The sequence below is a fragment of the Pinus tabuliformis genome, chromosome 5_1 (assembly GCF_031772625.1).
Source record: "Pinus tabuliformis cultivar Carrire ecotype Pingquan chromosome 5_1, CPIR1, whole genome shotgun sequence".
Classification (NCBI taxonomy): domain Eukaryota; kingdom Viridiplantae; phylum Streptophyta; class Pinopsida; order Pinales; family Pinaceae; genus Pinus; species Pinus tabuliformis.
Genome location: NC_142305.1, coordinates 749,398,846 through 749,409,697, shown reverse-complemented (window position 1 = coordinate 749,409,697; position 10,852 = coordinate 749,398,846). Strand labels below are relative to the sequence as shown.

The following is a 10,852-nucleotide window of genomic DNA, read 5'->3' as shown; positions in this document are numbered from 1 at the left end:
CATTTGCGGTTTCCAACCATGGTCTTCCTAGAATCAAAGGATGGCCTCCAGCTGGAGATTGCGTTTGGAGTACTAGGAAGTCCACAGGGTAGTGCCATGAATCCACTGAAATTGTGATATCTTCTAATTTCCCTACTGGTTTAACTGTAGATCGATTTGACAGTTCTAGCATCGTAGCTATATGTTTCAAGTTACGAAGTCCTAATGCATGCATGGTTTCAGTAGTGATGACATTTATAGCGGCACCCAAATCTACCAGTACATTTGGAATTTCTACCCCATTAATGTGCACGGTTAAAATTGGGTTCCCGGGATCCCCATACTTTACAGCCATGGACCTTCCCATCATGAAATCTGATAGTTTCCCCATTACATGAATGGTGAGAGGATCTCTTGATTTCTTTTTAGGCTTCTTAGCACAATATTCCCTAAGAGTTTTCACGTATATAGGTACATCTTTCATGGGTTGCAGTAAGGGAATCCTAAAAAGTAAATTCTATAGCTCCCCTAACAAGTCAAATTCAGTTTGAGGGATTTGTTTACTCACAACAAACCTTTCTAGATAGGGTGGTTCAGCTTGGGGTTTTAGAGTAGCTAATGGTTGAGGAGGTGTATGATTTTTATTAACTCGGTTCGGTTCCTCTCCGACAATTTCTGGTTCCTTTTCCTCACTATCAATCTGCTCAATAATAACTGGTGAGGGCTGAGCACCTACGGGCTACCCAGATCGTAAATGTATCTCATAGAATTCTACAGTGGAGATGCTATATGAAGGCAGGTTGAGGGTGTCAGCTTTTTGAACCCCTTTATTATTAGGATTCAGATTGGGTTGGATAGGGAGTTGAGGATGAATAGGCTAATTACCAGGAGGCACATTAGAGGGAAATTGAAGTTGATTTTGTGGCATTGACTGAGAAAACTGACCAGGAGGGGAAGGTCATCGCCAGTTTGGAGCCTACGAGGAGCTTGAACTAGCTTGAGGAACCCACTGCTGCCAACATGGAAACTGGTATTGGGGCCATACGGGCAGATAAGGCATAGTCTAGGGACCCATATTAAAATTACTAAAGTATTGAGATGGATCTGGAAACATACCTTGATTTCCCATCGACAGCTGAGGTTGCCATGGCTTCTTAGGTCCCATAAAGTACAGTTGCTCCATATCTTCTCCTGTTCCTTAAAAAACTGCTTTTAGTCCTGGAAAAGATGGGCATGAACTTGTCATGTGCTTCAGTTCACAGATTTTACACTCTTCTACAGAGTTCAATGGACATTCCCTCTGTGGGTGTTTCTTTCTACATGTGGGTAAAAATATGGCCATAGTTCTTTCTAGTTCTAGCCGTTTCTGTTTTACCTACAGTGTGTCCATCTATTCAGACAAGGCACTCAGGATATCAGTCCTCAGGCTATCCAGAAGGTTCCCAATTTCTACTTTTGTAACACCCCCGCTAGATACCTTAGTTGATCGAATCCCTCGTTTGTTTCTTGCAACCCCTCTTGAGCACTGAATACACAAATCATAGATGGTATCGAAGTCCTCCTTTGATATATCCCCTTTTCTAACTATATTCAACAATTCCAAAGAGTCTTCTCAGAAGGTTGGGGGGAGGATAATTTTCAAAATGTTGTTATCCAGGTCAGAGTGACATGACCTCTGTAATGTGTATTTGAAGCATTCCACACAATCTTCCATATTCTCGTCCTCTTTCTGCATAAATTTAAAAATATCTTCTTTAACATCTCATGATTTATAGTAGTCTTGGTATTTCTCCAAGAAAGCAGTTTTCATTACTTCCCATGTGGTGATAGACCTTCTCCCAAGACCTATAAACCACCGTAGGGTTGTCCCTTTTAGCATAGCAGGGAAAATTTTTAATTTCTGAGCATCCCTTATGTAGTCATACCCTTGACACACAATGTCAAAGTCAAACAAAAATGTGTCAGGGTCTTCTGAAGTAAGCCCAAGGAAACTTGGTAATGTTGTTAAAGGGATGGGCTTTGTTGGTGCACCAATCCCCAAATCCCCAATTGGGAAGTCAATAGTAGAGGTTGTAGGTGCCATGAATAACTTCCAATACTCACTAGGCATTTTGGCTAGCTCTGTAGGAAGGGATCTTATCACAAGGGTTTGAGTTACCTTAATAGCGCTTCCTCTATCCTTTGGTGATAGAAATCTCTCTACAATCTCTTCCCCCCTGCCACCATTGTTGGACCCTTCAGATCTCCCCTCTACAATTTCTTCTTCCCCACTGTGATGGATGGTTCCTCTAGATTCTTTACTTGTAACTTCCTCTTCTTTAGTTGCAAGCAATGGGATTCCTTTAGCAAGTGTACTGTTGCTTGTCTCTTCGGCTGCTGGGAGGGTCTGTTGTATTGAACCAGTAGTGGGTGCTGTGAACAACACTGGTTGATCTACAGATTGTCCGTCCGATTTTTTTTGTGCACCTAGCCTCAAGGCTGCACGAGAAGATGCCTCCGACTCAGCTTTTGTAATGATTTCTTGGATGTACGTGTTCCTCCCCAAATGTTGTCTTCCCATCTTTGGGGCTCTTCCTCTGCCCCTTTTATTTGGCTCTCTGTTCATACAAGTTCATGTGGTGGAAAAAATCAAACCACTATGATCAAGGCCTAGAGTAGGGTGTCAAATGACCATTCCCTCCCTAGGACGAGAGATTGCTTTGAAGAGAGGGCTATTGACGACAGGAAAAAAAAGAAGAAAAAATACAGGGACCTAGGGTTCATGATCTAGAGCAGGGTGTCAAAAGACTCCTCCCTCCCCAGAATCAAGACCTTAATCAAGAAATGACACACACACAAGAGAGCCTTAATACTTCAAGACCTGAAGTAGGGCATCAAAGGACCCTTCCCTCCTCAAGGCGAGAGATTGGGTTTCTCAAAATCAAAACAAAAAGGCTAGGAAAATCTAAGCTCAAAGCCCGAAGTAGGGCGTCAAAAGACTCCTCCCTCCCCAGGGCAAGAGATCGGCCCTACTACAATGAAAAATAATAAAAGCTCAAAATAAACGAAATACCTGCGCTCGGGACCTGGAGCAGAGTGAGAAAGGTCGTTCTCTCCCGAAGATGAGAGATTGACCCTCTGGTTAACACAGATCGTGTCTTACACCTCGTTAGCCTACTTGGAAACAACGCCAAAATGTTGGTGTCCAGATATGAATAATTTATCCACTCCTTTCTTACATTAATGTATCAATCTAGGTGTGTATTCTTTTCAAGGCGACATGCAAGGTATATGCAGGGGCAAGGTTACGATCTACCCTCAACTAAGGGTTCATGATTGACAATCAAAACATTGCTGAGATAGAAGTAAAACTCAACTGCGGAATGTAAAAAAGGGTATTCACAGTTATCTAAGAGATTTGTAGTAGCAACATGAAATAAACATAGTAAACAGAAAATACACACAACACAAGGAAACATGTAGCACCTGATCAGAAGAGCGGGCCTAGCTCTCTGATCACGGTTGCGTTACTCACACCAAATGATGGATCAGCAAAAGGGTTATATCTTATTAATCTGAATAAGGCTGTTACAATATCATACCGAGGTCCCCTTGATACATGAATGACCCATCTCTTATACAATACAAAGGAGAATAATTCTCCCTGAAACTTGGCAACTCTATGCCCAAAGATATACATCAGTTGTATCGTAGCACTAGAGCCGAGAGAACCAAGAACAGGAATGGTCAAAAATGGGTTGAGAGCAGTTGCAATCAGTTATGTTGTTTTTTCATGGTCGATCAGCTACTGTGAATCATGGAACTACTGCGATATGCTGCGCGATCAACACTTGTGCTCCATAATCTACGGTCATCACAAGTTTTAGTGGTTTGTGTAGGTAGAAACCTTCATGAATCTACTTCATTAATTAAATATCCCAAGAGACGATAAAAGGGGAATTACGTCATAATGTTACATAGTAAATATATGCGAATGAATGAAAAAAGGGTGAAAGGAGGAGTGGAAATGTAGGGAAAAGATAAGCGAATTTGGTGCCCAACAGGTATCTTGATTTTTTTTACTTATTGGCTCTGGCCTTGATTACTGCCCCCCCACCCCCCCCCCCCATGATTGGTTCTCAGAGGCATCTCATCTTCTTCAGTAGTTGATTGTCTATCTAGAATACCTTCCCCCATTCAAATCCTCCCATTATGTGTTGATTTGTCTCTTGCCGACTCGACAAGTATTCCATCAAATCATCAAAGAGGATATTTACACATTGTATATTCAAGTCACCTGGACCTCACCTTTAATGAAAGTGGGCTTCAAGATGTCCTACCCAGAGCACTTTTTGGAGTTGTAGAATGGCATCATAGCCTGCCCCCCTTACACGTGCAAACATTGGATTAATTCACTCAGGATCTTATTGGGAAAGTTTTGAGTTGGTTCTCATAGACTTTAGGTAGAGGAAAACCACCATATACCATGGTATGATAGCAGAATGTTCGACCTATAGGAGTCAAAGACAACAAAACCTCATTTTTAGGTGCTCCATATACTATGAGATCATAGGATGTTATCGTTTCCTATATTAGGATTCAGGAGGCTCCCTCTCTACCTTTTCTATGTACTAGGACCTACAATTCTTAGCCATCCTAATTATGGATATTTTCAACCATAGATCTCATATCCTGCATACCATGCCTCGCCTTAGGATGACCAGGATTATTCACACTTTCATATGTATCTATCAAGTTAAAACCACAAGTGATAGGTGGAAGTTTAGGTTACACTAGACAATAGAAGGGTGAGACCTTGTGTCTCTTCTCAACCTCCCCCTTTGGGGGATTAATGGATACCATCAAGACCAATTTGAAAATTTCAAGCCATATATTAATTCATAAACCCCCAGAGCACCAAAGGGACATGTTCTTGATAGTTTTAGAGCAAGGTGCCTCTGACCTATTTGATTAACTTCTAGTTTCATAGGAGTGACCATAGATGTATTCATAGATTCTTCCTTTCGACTATGGATTCTAGGATGCTCCTACATCCCCCCAGGATCATACGTTCGGACCTAGCATTGGTACCAGGATGCTTCGATAGTGGGCCAATACAAAATTCACCTCCCTTGCCATCAACCATCAAACTCAAGAGCGCTTGACATATTTAGCTCCATTGTTAGATCTTCCTACCCCACTCATTCTTTCTTGGTAGACTATTGATTATTTTTTATCATGTCATGGTATTTTATATGCATGTTGTGGCGGCACTACAATTTCTTTCTTTATTTATTTATGTTATTTTCAACATTTTCTATTAGTTCCACTTGCACTCCCACATTGGATTCATACTTATTATACATTTATTCAGTTCCATTGACCTACTTTTTTGGTAATTTGTTAGACATTAATAAATTTATCCTATTTTATCCCCCCTCCCTCTCTCTCTCTCTCTCTCTCTCTCTCTCTCTCATATATAATATAAAATAATAAAAAATCAACATCCGTGAACATATAAATGTTATAATGGAAATGGAACATACAAGTATAGGTTATGAGATTAAGTTTTGACATCAGCTAATGAGCTTGAGCTATGGACTTAGTCAACGACCATGAAGTTTGATGAACATCACAATTTTCTTAGGTTCGTCAAATTTTGAACCACAAGGTTGAAGTTCAACAAACCCTGTGGCATAGATTATTATTAAATGTAGGGAAGTGAATGCATGATGGATTTCTTATGGCAACATGTTTGTGTATGTAGCAGCTATATCTGTTCTCTGAACCTCATCACTAATGTTACCACTTGGCATCAATTAAAGGATATTTTTCTTGGCTCTTTGAAACCACCCTCATGTGGCTTAGTTAATCTTATATATGTAGTTAAGGTTGTAATTCCTTTTCAATATATAGAGATATAATTGCACCAAGAGAAACATGGTTCTCATACTACCTGTGATGGAACGCTTGGTGCAATGCTAATAAAATAAATGGAAATTTGTTTGAACTCTGATGTCTGTTGTCAAAAAAACAATAAAAGGAAAGAGTCATTCCCTTATTAAATACCATCACTTATAAAAATAATTAAATAAACGAAAACTAGCATATATTCTTCTTAATCTTGGATCTTTTAAGCAACAAGACATTTTATCCTATTTTTTTATCCCTATTAGTGCTTAATAGATCAAGGGTTAAGATGGATGTATGATTTTAAGTTGTATTATTGATCACATTATTCAATAGTCCAACTAATTTTGCATATGAGTTTGTCTACTTTATGTCTACTCATTTTATGTATATGTTTACTTTGTTTATGTTCCAGTAATGCCATGAAGAATTTATAATTTAGTTTAGCAATTCAAGAAGGTAAATTGCAGATAATAACATAAATAACCATGATTTTACATCTATGTTTTGAACTATTGCTTTGTTTTCTAATGAAAATGTTATGTGTGTTTGTAACATCCCTTGCAACCATATGTTTTAGGAGTACCATAACTCAGTAGAAATTTGAACAGCTTTGTGGGGATCAATTTGAGGAGGTGTTTTTGCCTGTAAAGTAAATTCATAAGCATTCTAGCTTGAAGGTAGTAGACCTTATGTTGTAGAGTTGATAGTTGGAATGAATTGCATGCCAAAATTGCAGGTTAAGTGTTGTAGCCATCAATATTTACAACATTTATATAAATATTTTGAGAATTTCAATCACTTTGTGGATGCACTTTGAAGATAGTTATTAGAAATTGCATTTGTTTATGAGAAAATGAAGTGGTTCTTGAAATTGCGATTGGTGACTTGTGAATCTGGATAAAATAATTTTGCAACTTCTGAATTAAAATATATATATATATATATATATATATATATATTGCTTTCCATGCCAAATATGTCATACTTTTGAAGAGCTAATGTTGAGAAAATAAATAAATCTTTAACAATAGAAAAATAAATAACTAAAAGTACCTAATTGGCATTTTTTAGAAATGATGTGTTCTTGAACAAGTTTGGGAAGTGAATTTTATTGTACCAGTGTCTTAATTGATAGTAATATCAACTCTCTTCTCGGTTATGCTCCAAAAATTTCTTGGCATAAAAGATTTAGATAATCATCTTGATGTTGATGAAGTTTTAGTACTCAGGTCAGCATTTCATGCTACAAATTTGAGTGATGGAATCAAGCTAATCTTCAAGATACTAATGATTAATGGTGAAACATATGGTATCATACTCGAATTGAATAGTCCTGATCTTAATAATGAAGAAATAAATCAACCAGTACTTATCCCACTGATGAAGAAGCTTATAAGAAAGGTAGGCATGCTATTTGTTTTAGTTGTGGTTTTATGGAAAAATGAATTGTATAGTACTCAGTTCAAGTTTAGCTTTGGTGCTGGATATTCCTTTTATTGATTCAGTGCTAACATGGATATGTTGATGAATTTTAAAATTTTAGGCATTAAGTTATGTAAAGTATACAAAGGACTTTGAAGTTTCACTTCAATATGATCCTTCAGATATACTACCACCAGGGGTTTCCTCTGGAAAAATTGCAACTTACCATGTTTCAGGCTTAACTGATACCTACACAAAGTAAGATAATGTCCCTGATATGATGATTTGTTTAGGATAGTTTATGCATTAACATTATCCTTGTGTTTCTACAAAAGAACTTACATTTTCTTTCATATTTCCCACAATATGCCTTATTTTTTTGTACAATGTAATAAATCAAGAAATCATCTGGCACAAATCAAGATTATTACTAATACTTCATAAAATCTTCTTAGGTATGCAACACAAAACCTCTCTACACCGATAAAGACAAACTTACACTTTTCCTTGAGAAAAAGTGGTGTGGTTTCATTTGATTGTGCTAAGCTGTAATAGAAATTTCAGAATGGATTGATGTTCCAGTGAAGAATTTAACAGCTAAAAATTCAACCTCAACTTTGTTAAATGCATCATTTGAATCAAGTACAAGTCCAACCAGCTCTAGTGAAAAGGAAGAAGGAAACTTAAGTGGTGAGGGATTTGAGAATAATGCTACAACTCCTGAAAATGTAACTCAAGATTCAAAGCCCATAACTGAAAAGAAGTTGAGAAAAATAACTTTTAGAGTTCCTCTCAAGGTTGGTGATTGGGCAATCTAGTTTTTACGTTAGTTTCTTCCCTCTGAATATAACTTAGCAAGTTGTTCTCACATTATTTATCCGAGCCAAAATATTTGTTATGATGGTTATTTTAAATCTATATTGATCATTTAAAAACTCTTGATTAGTTTGAGTTTCTGAATGTAGGTAACAAATGTTATTAATTATCCTGGAAGAGCCCTCTCTAAAGAATCACTTGCATAAGTTGGAGTTAGGATTTCTAATATGAATTGAAATATGCAGAGAGGAAAAGGACAACTGAACTCAAAAATATCCTCAAGGAATAAATATATTCTACTAAAGGTAAGGTGTTTATCATGGGATGTGATATTATCTTTGAATTTCTTTTTTTAATAAATGTTCTTTACATTTTTTCAAATATCACACTGTAAATTAACACATTTGGTTGACTATTAGTTCTGGTAGATACTTCTTGTTGATAAGAATTTTGTGCCCTATAGTTTGATCAGGTGTAAGAATGTGTTGTGATGATTAATAGCTCTAATTTTATCATATATTTTAATATCAAACTTTTCAAATGGCAAATTTGATTTTTTCTAGCTCTTGAGTGCTTTATGCCATGTATCTTTGCCTCCTCATGGATGCTCACATTTATGTTTTAAGAGTGTGTACTATCATATTTAAAATTCAATTTTGATCCCAATGGAAATATGTAAGAGCTTTCTGTAAACTTATGTTCCCATCTTAACTTATCTACCTTTTGTGTGTGGCATAACTAGACTTGACATAGAACTTTGTTTAACTAATAGAAAAGTACAATTGGTCATAATAAATTTTATCTTGGCATAAAATTGGTAACTAACAAAAATTATAAATGACTATTAAAAATTATAATAACCCACACAAACTTCAAAATACCAATAATGAACACTAAAGCAGGTTATGTTTGGATATCACAACAGTTGCAACTTCTCAAACTTCTTTGCCCCATAACAATAGTAGTGCTTGACGTTGCTATGTTTTAGGGCCCGCCATGTAGCATCCTCCAATGGTAAAATATTCCATTGAATGAGGTATTTTGGTAGTACCTTAGTCTTTAGCTTCTTCTCTAGAGTTTCCAAATGCACTCTAGAATTAAAATAACTTGGCAATCATCTAGAGGAGGCAAGATGATTTTCCTACCACTTTCTTAAAGCACTAGACATGAAAATTGTTGTGCACTCACAATATTTATGTCAGTTCAAGAGTATATGAAAATTGTCTTACTCTTGTTAGAACCTTGTAAGGTCCATGGTATCTAGTCCCAAGTTTTCCCACCTCATTGCCTTCGAGAATTGATTATGAAGTTGAGTCTCAAGAGACCCCAATCGGTTGCTTCAAATTTCCACTAACTATGGTGTTGGACCAGTTGGGACTTCATCCCACCTTGGGCCAGTTTGAGATTCTCCTTTTGTTGCTTCAATATTTGTTGGGTTTCCATTCGAAATTTTTTGACAACCAATGTTTGAGTGTTTTCAATGGTCAAATAATCCAGAAGAGGAGGTTCATAACAATAAAATGCTATAAATGTTTAAATTCAAATGCGTGGGGTGTATTTTATATTGTACAAATTCCTTTCCAAGAGAAAATCATTTTTCCAAGGCAGGGTGTTGTTCTACAGCACAATTTCAAAGTACTTTTCATGACATTTATTAACAATCTCCATTTGTCCATCAGTTTGAGGGTGACAACTAGTGTTTGGGATCAATATGGTGCCATCCATTTAAAAGAATTCCTTCCTATAGTTGCTGATGAAATTTGGGCATTGGTCATTAATGATGTTATTTGGAATCCCATGCAATGTAATGTTGCATGAATAACTAAGTAAAATTTGAGGCTTTGACAGTGATATCCATGGGAATAAAATGGGAATAGTTATCCAATCAATAAACCACAGTGAAGATAGAGTGGCCCTATCCCCCCAATAGGAAAACCTGTACTGAAGCTCATGCTAATTGGATTCCCATTTCTAGTTGGAAATATGCAAATTTTATAACCTACAATAGACATGGGTTCTTCACAGTTTTCATATCAAGCAAAAAAAATTCAAAGTTCTATCTTTAGGCTATAAGAATAGCATATTGGTATGATTTTATGCATAGGCATCTCCTTCATGTGTTGAATTTCAAATTTCTTGACATATGTATTCTTGTATATAATACAAATGAGTCTATAGTGTTTCTATAAAATTTTGGCACTCTTTTCTTATACATTTGCAATTTGTCAGTTGACTTATTTTACTTTTTTTTTTTCCCCTGGGAAGAAGTCGTAATTTTCATTAAGGTTAAGAAAATTACATTTTGCAGATGCCGAAGCATATCCATATGCAGGCTTTTGCCTGTCAAGTTCATTTTTTAACTGCTATAAACAAAATATCTCCACGCAGGGAGCATCAAAAATAAGTCAAAAACTATGTTCAAAATTATGGCTGGCTCTTCGCAGAGAGCAATATATACTGCTAACAAAATAACTGTTTTACTGTATCTACGTACTAGAATAAGCAAAAAACTGCATGTATATATAGGCTTTATAGCCCTTCATTCCAATTGTTCATCAAAAGGCCGATGATAGTACTGGTAAAAAGTGCCGCCAACTTCCTCTCGGATCCACCAGTCTTCACCTATTCTGTGCGCTGCCTCTTTGGAGAGCTGGTCAGCAGTGGTGTTTTGTTCCCTGTAGATATGATGACAAACAAAGGATTCAAAAGTTGTGATCAATCTCTTTGCTTCGTCAAGTATATG

At 36.7% G+C, this 10,852-nt stretch overlaps 1 pseudogene; it reads left to right on the top strand.

Moving 5' to 3' along the window:
- Positions 1 to 6,404: 6,404 nt before the first annotated feature.
- On the top strand, positions 6,405 to 10,611 carry LOC149167118 (heat shock 70 kDa protein 17-like; annotated as a pseudogene).
- The last annotated feature ends 241 nt before the right edge of the window (positions 10,612 to 10,852 follow it).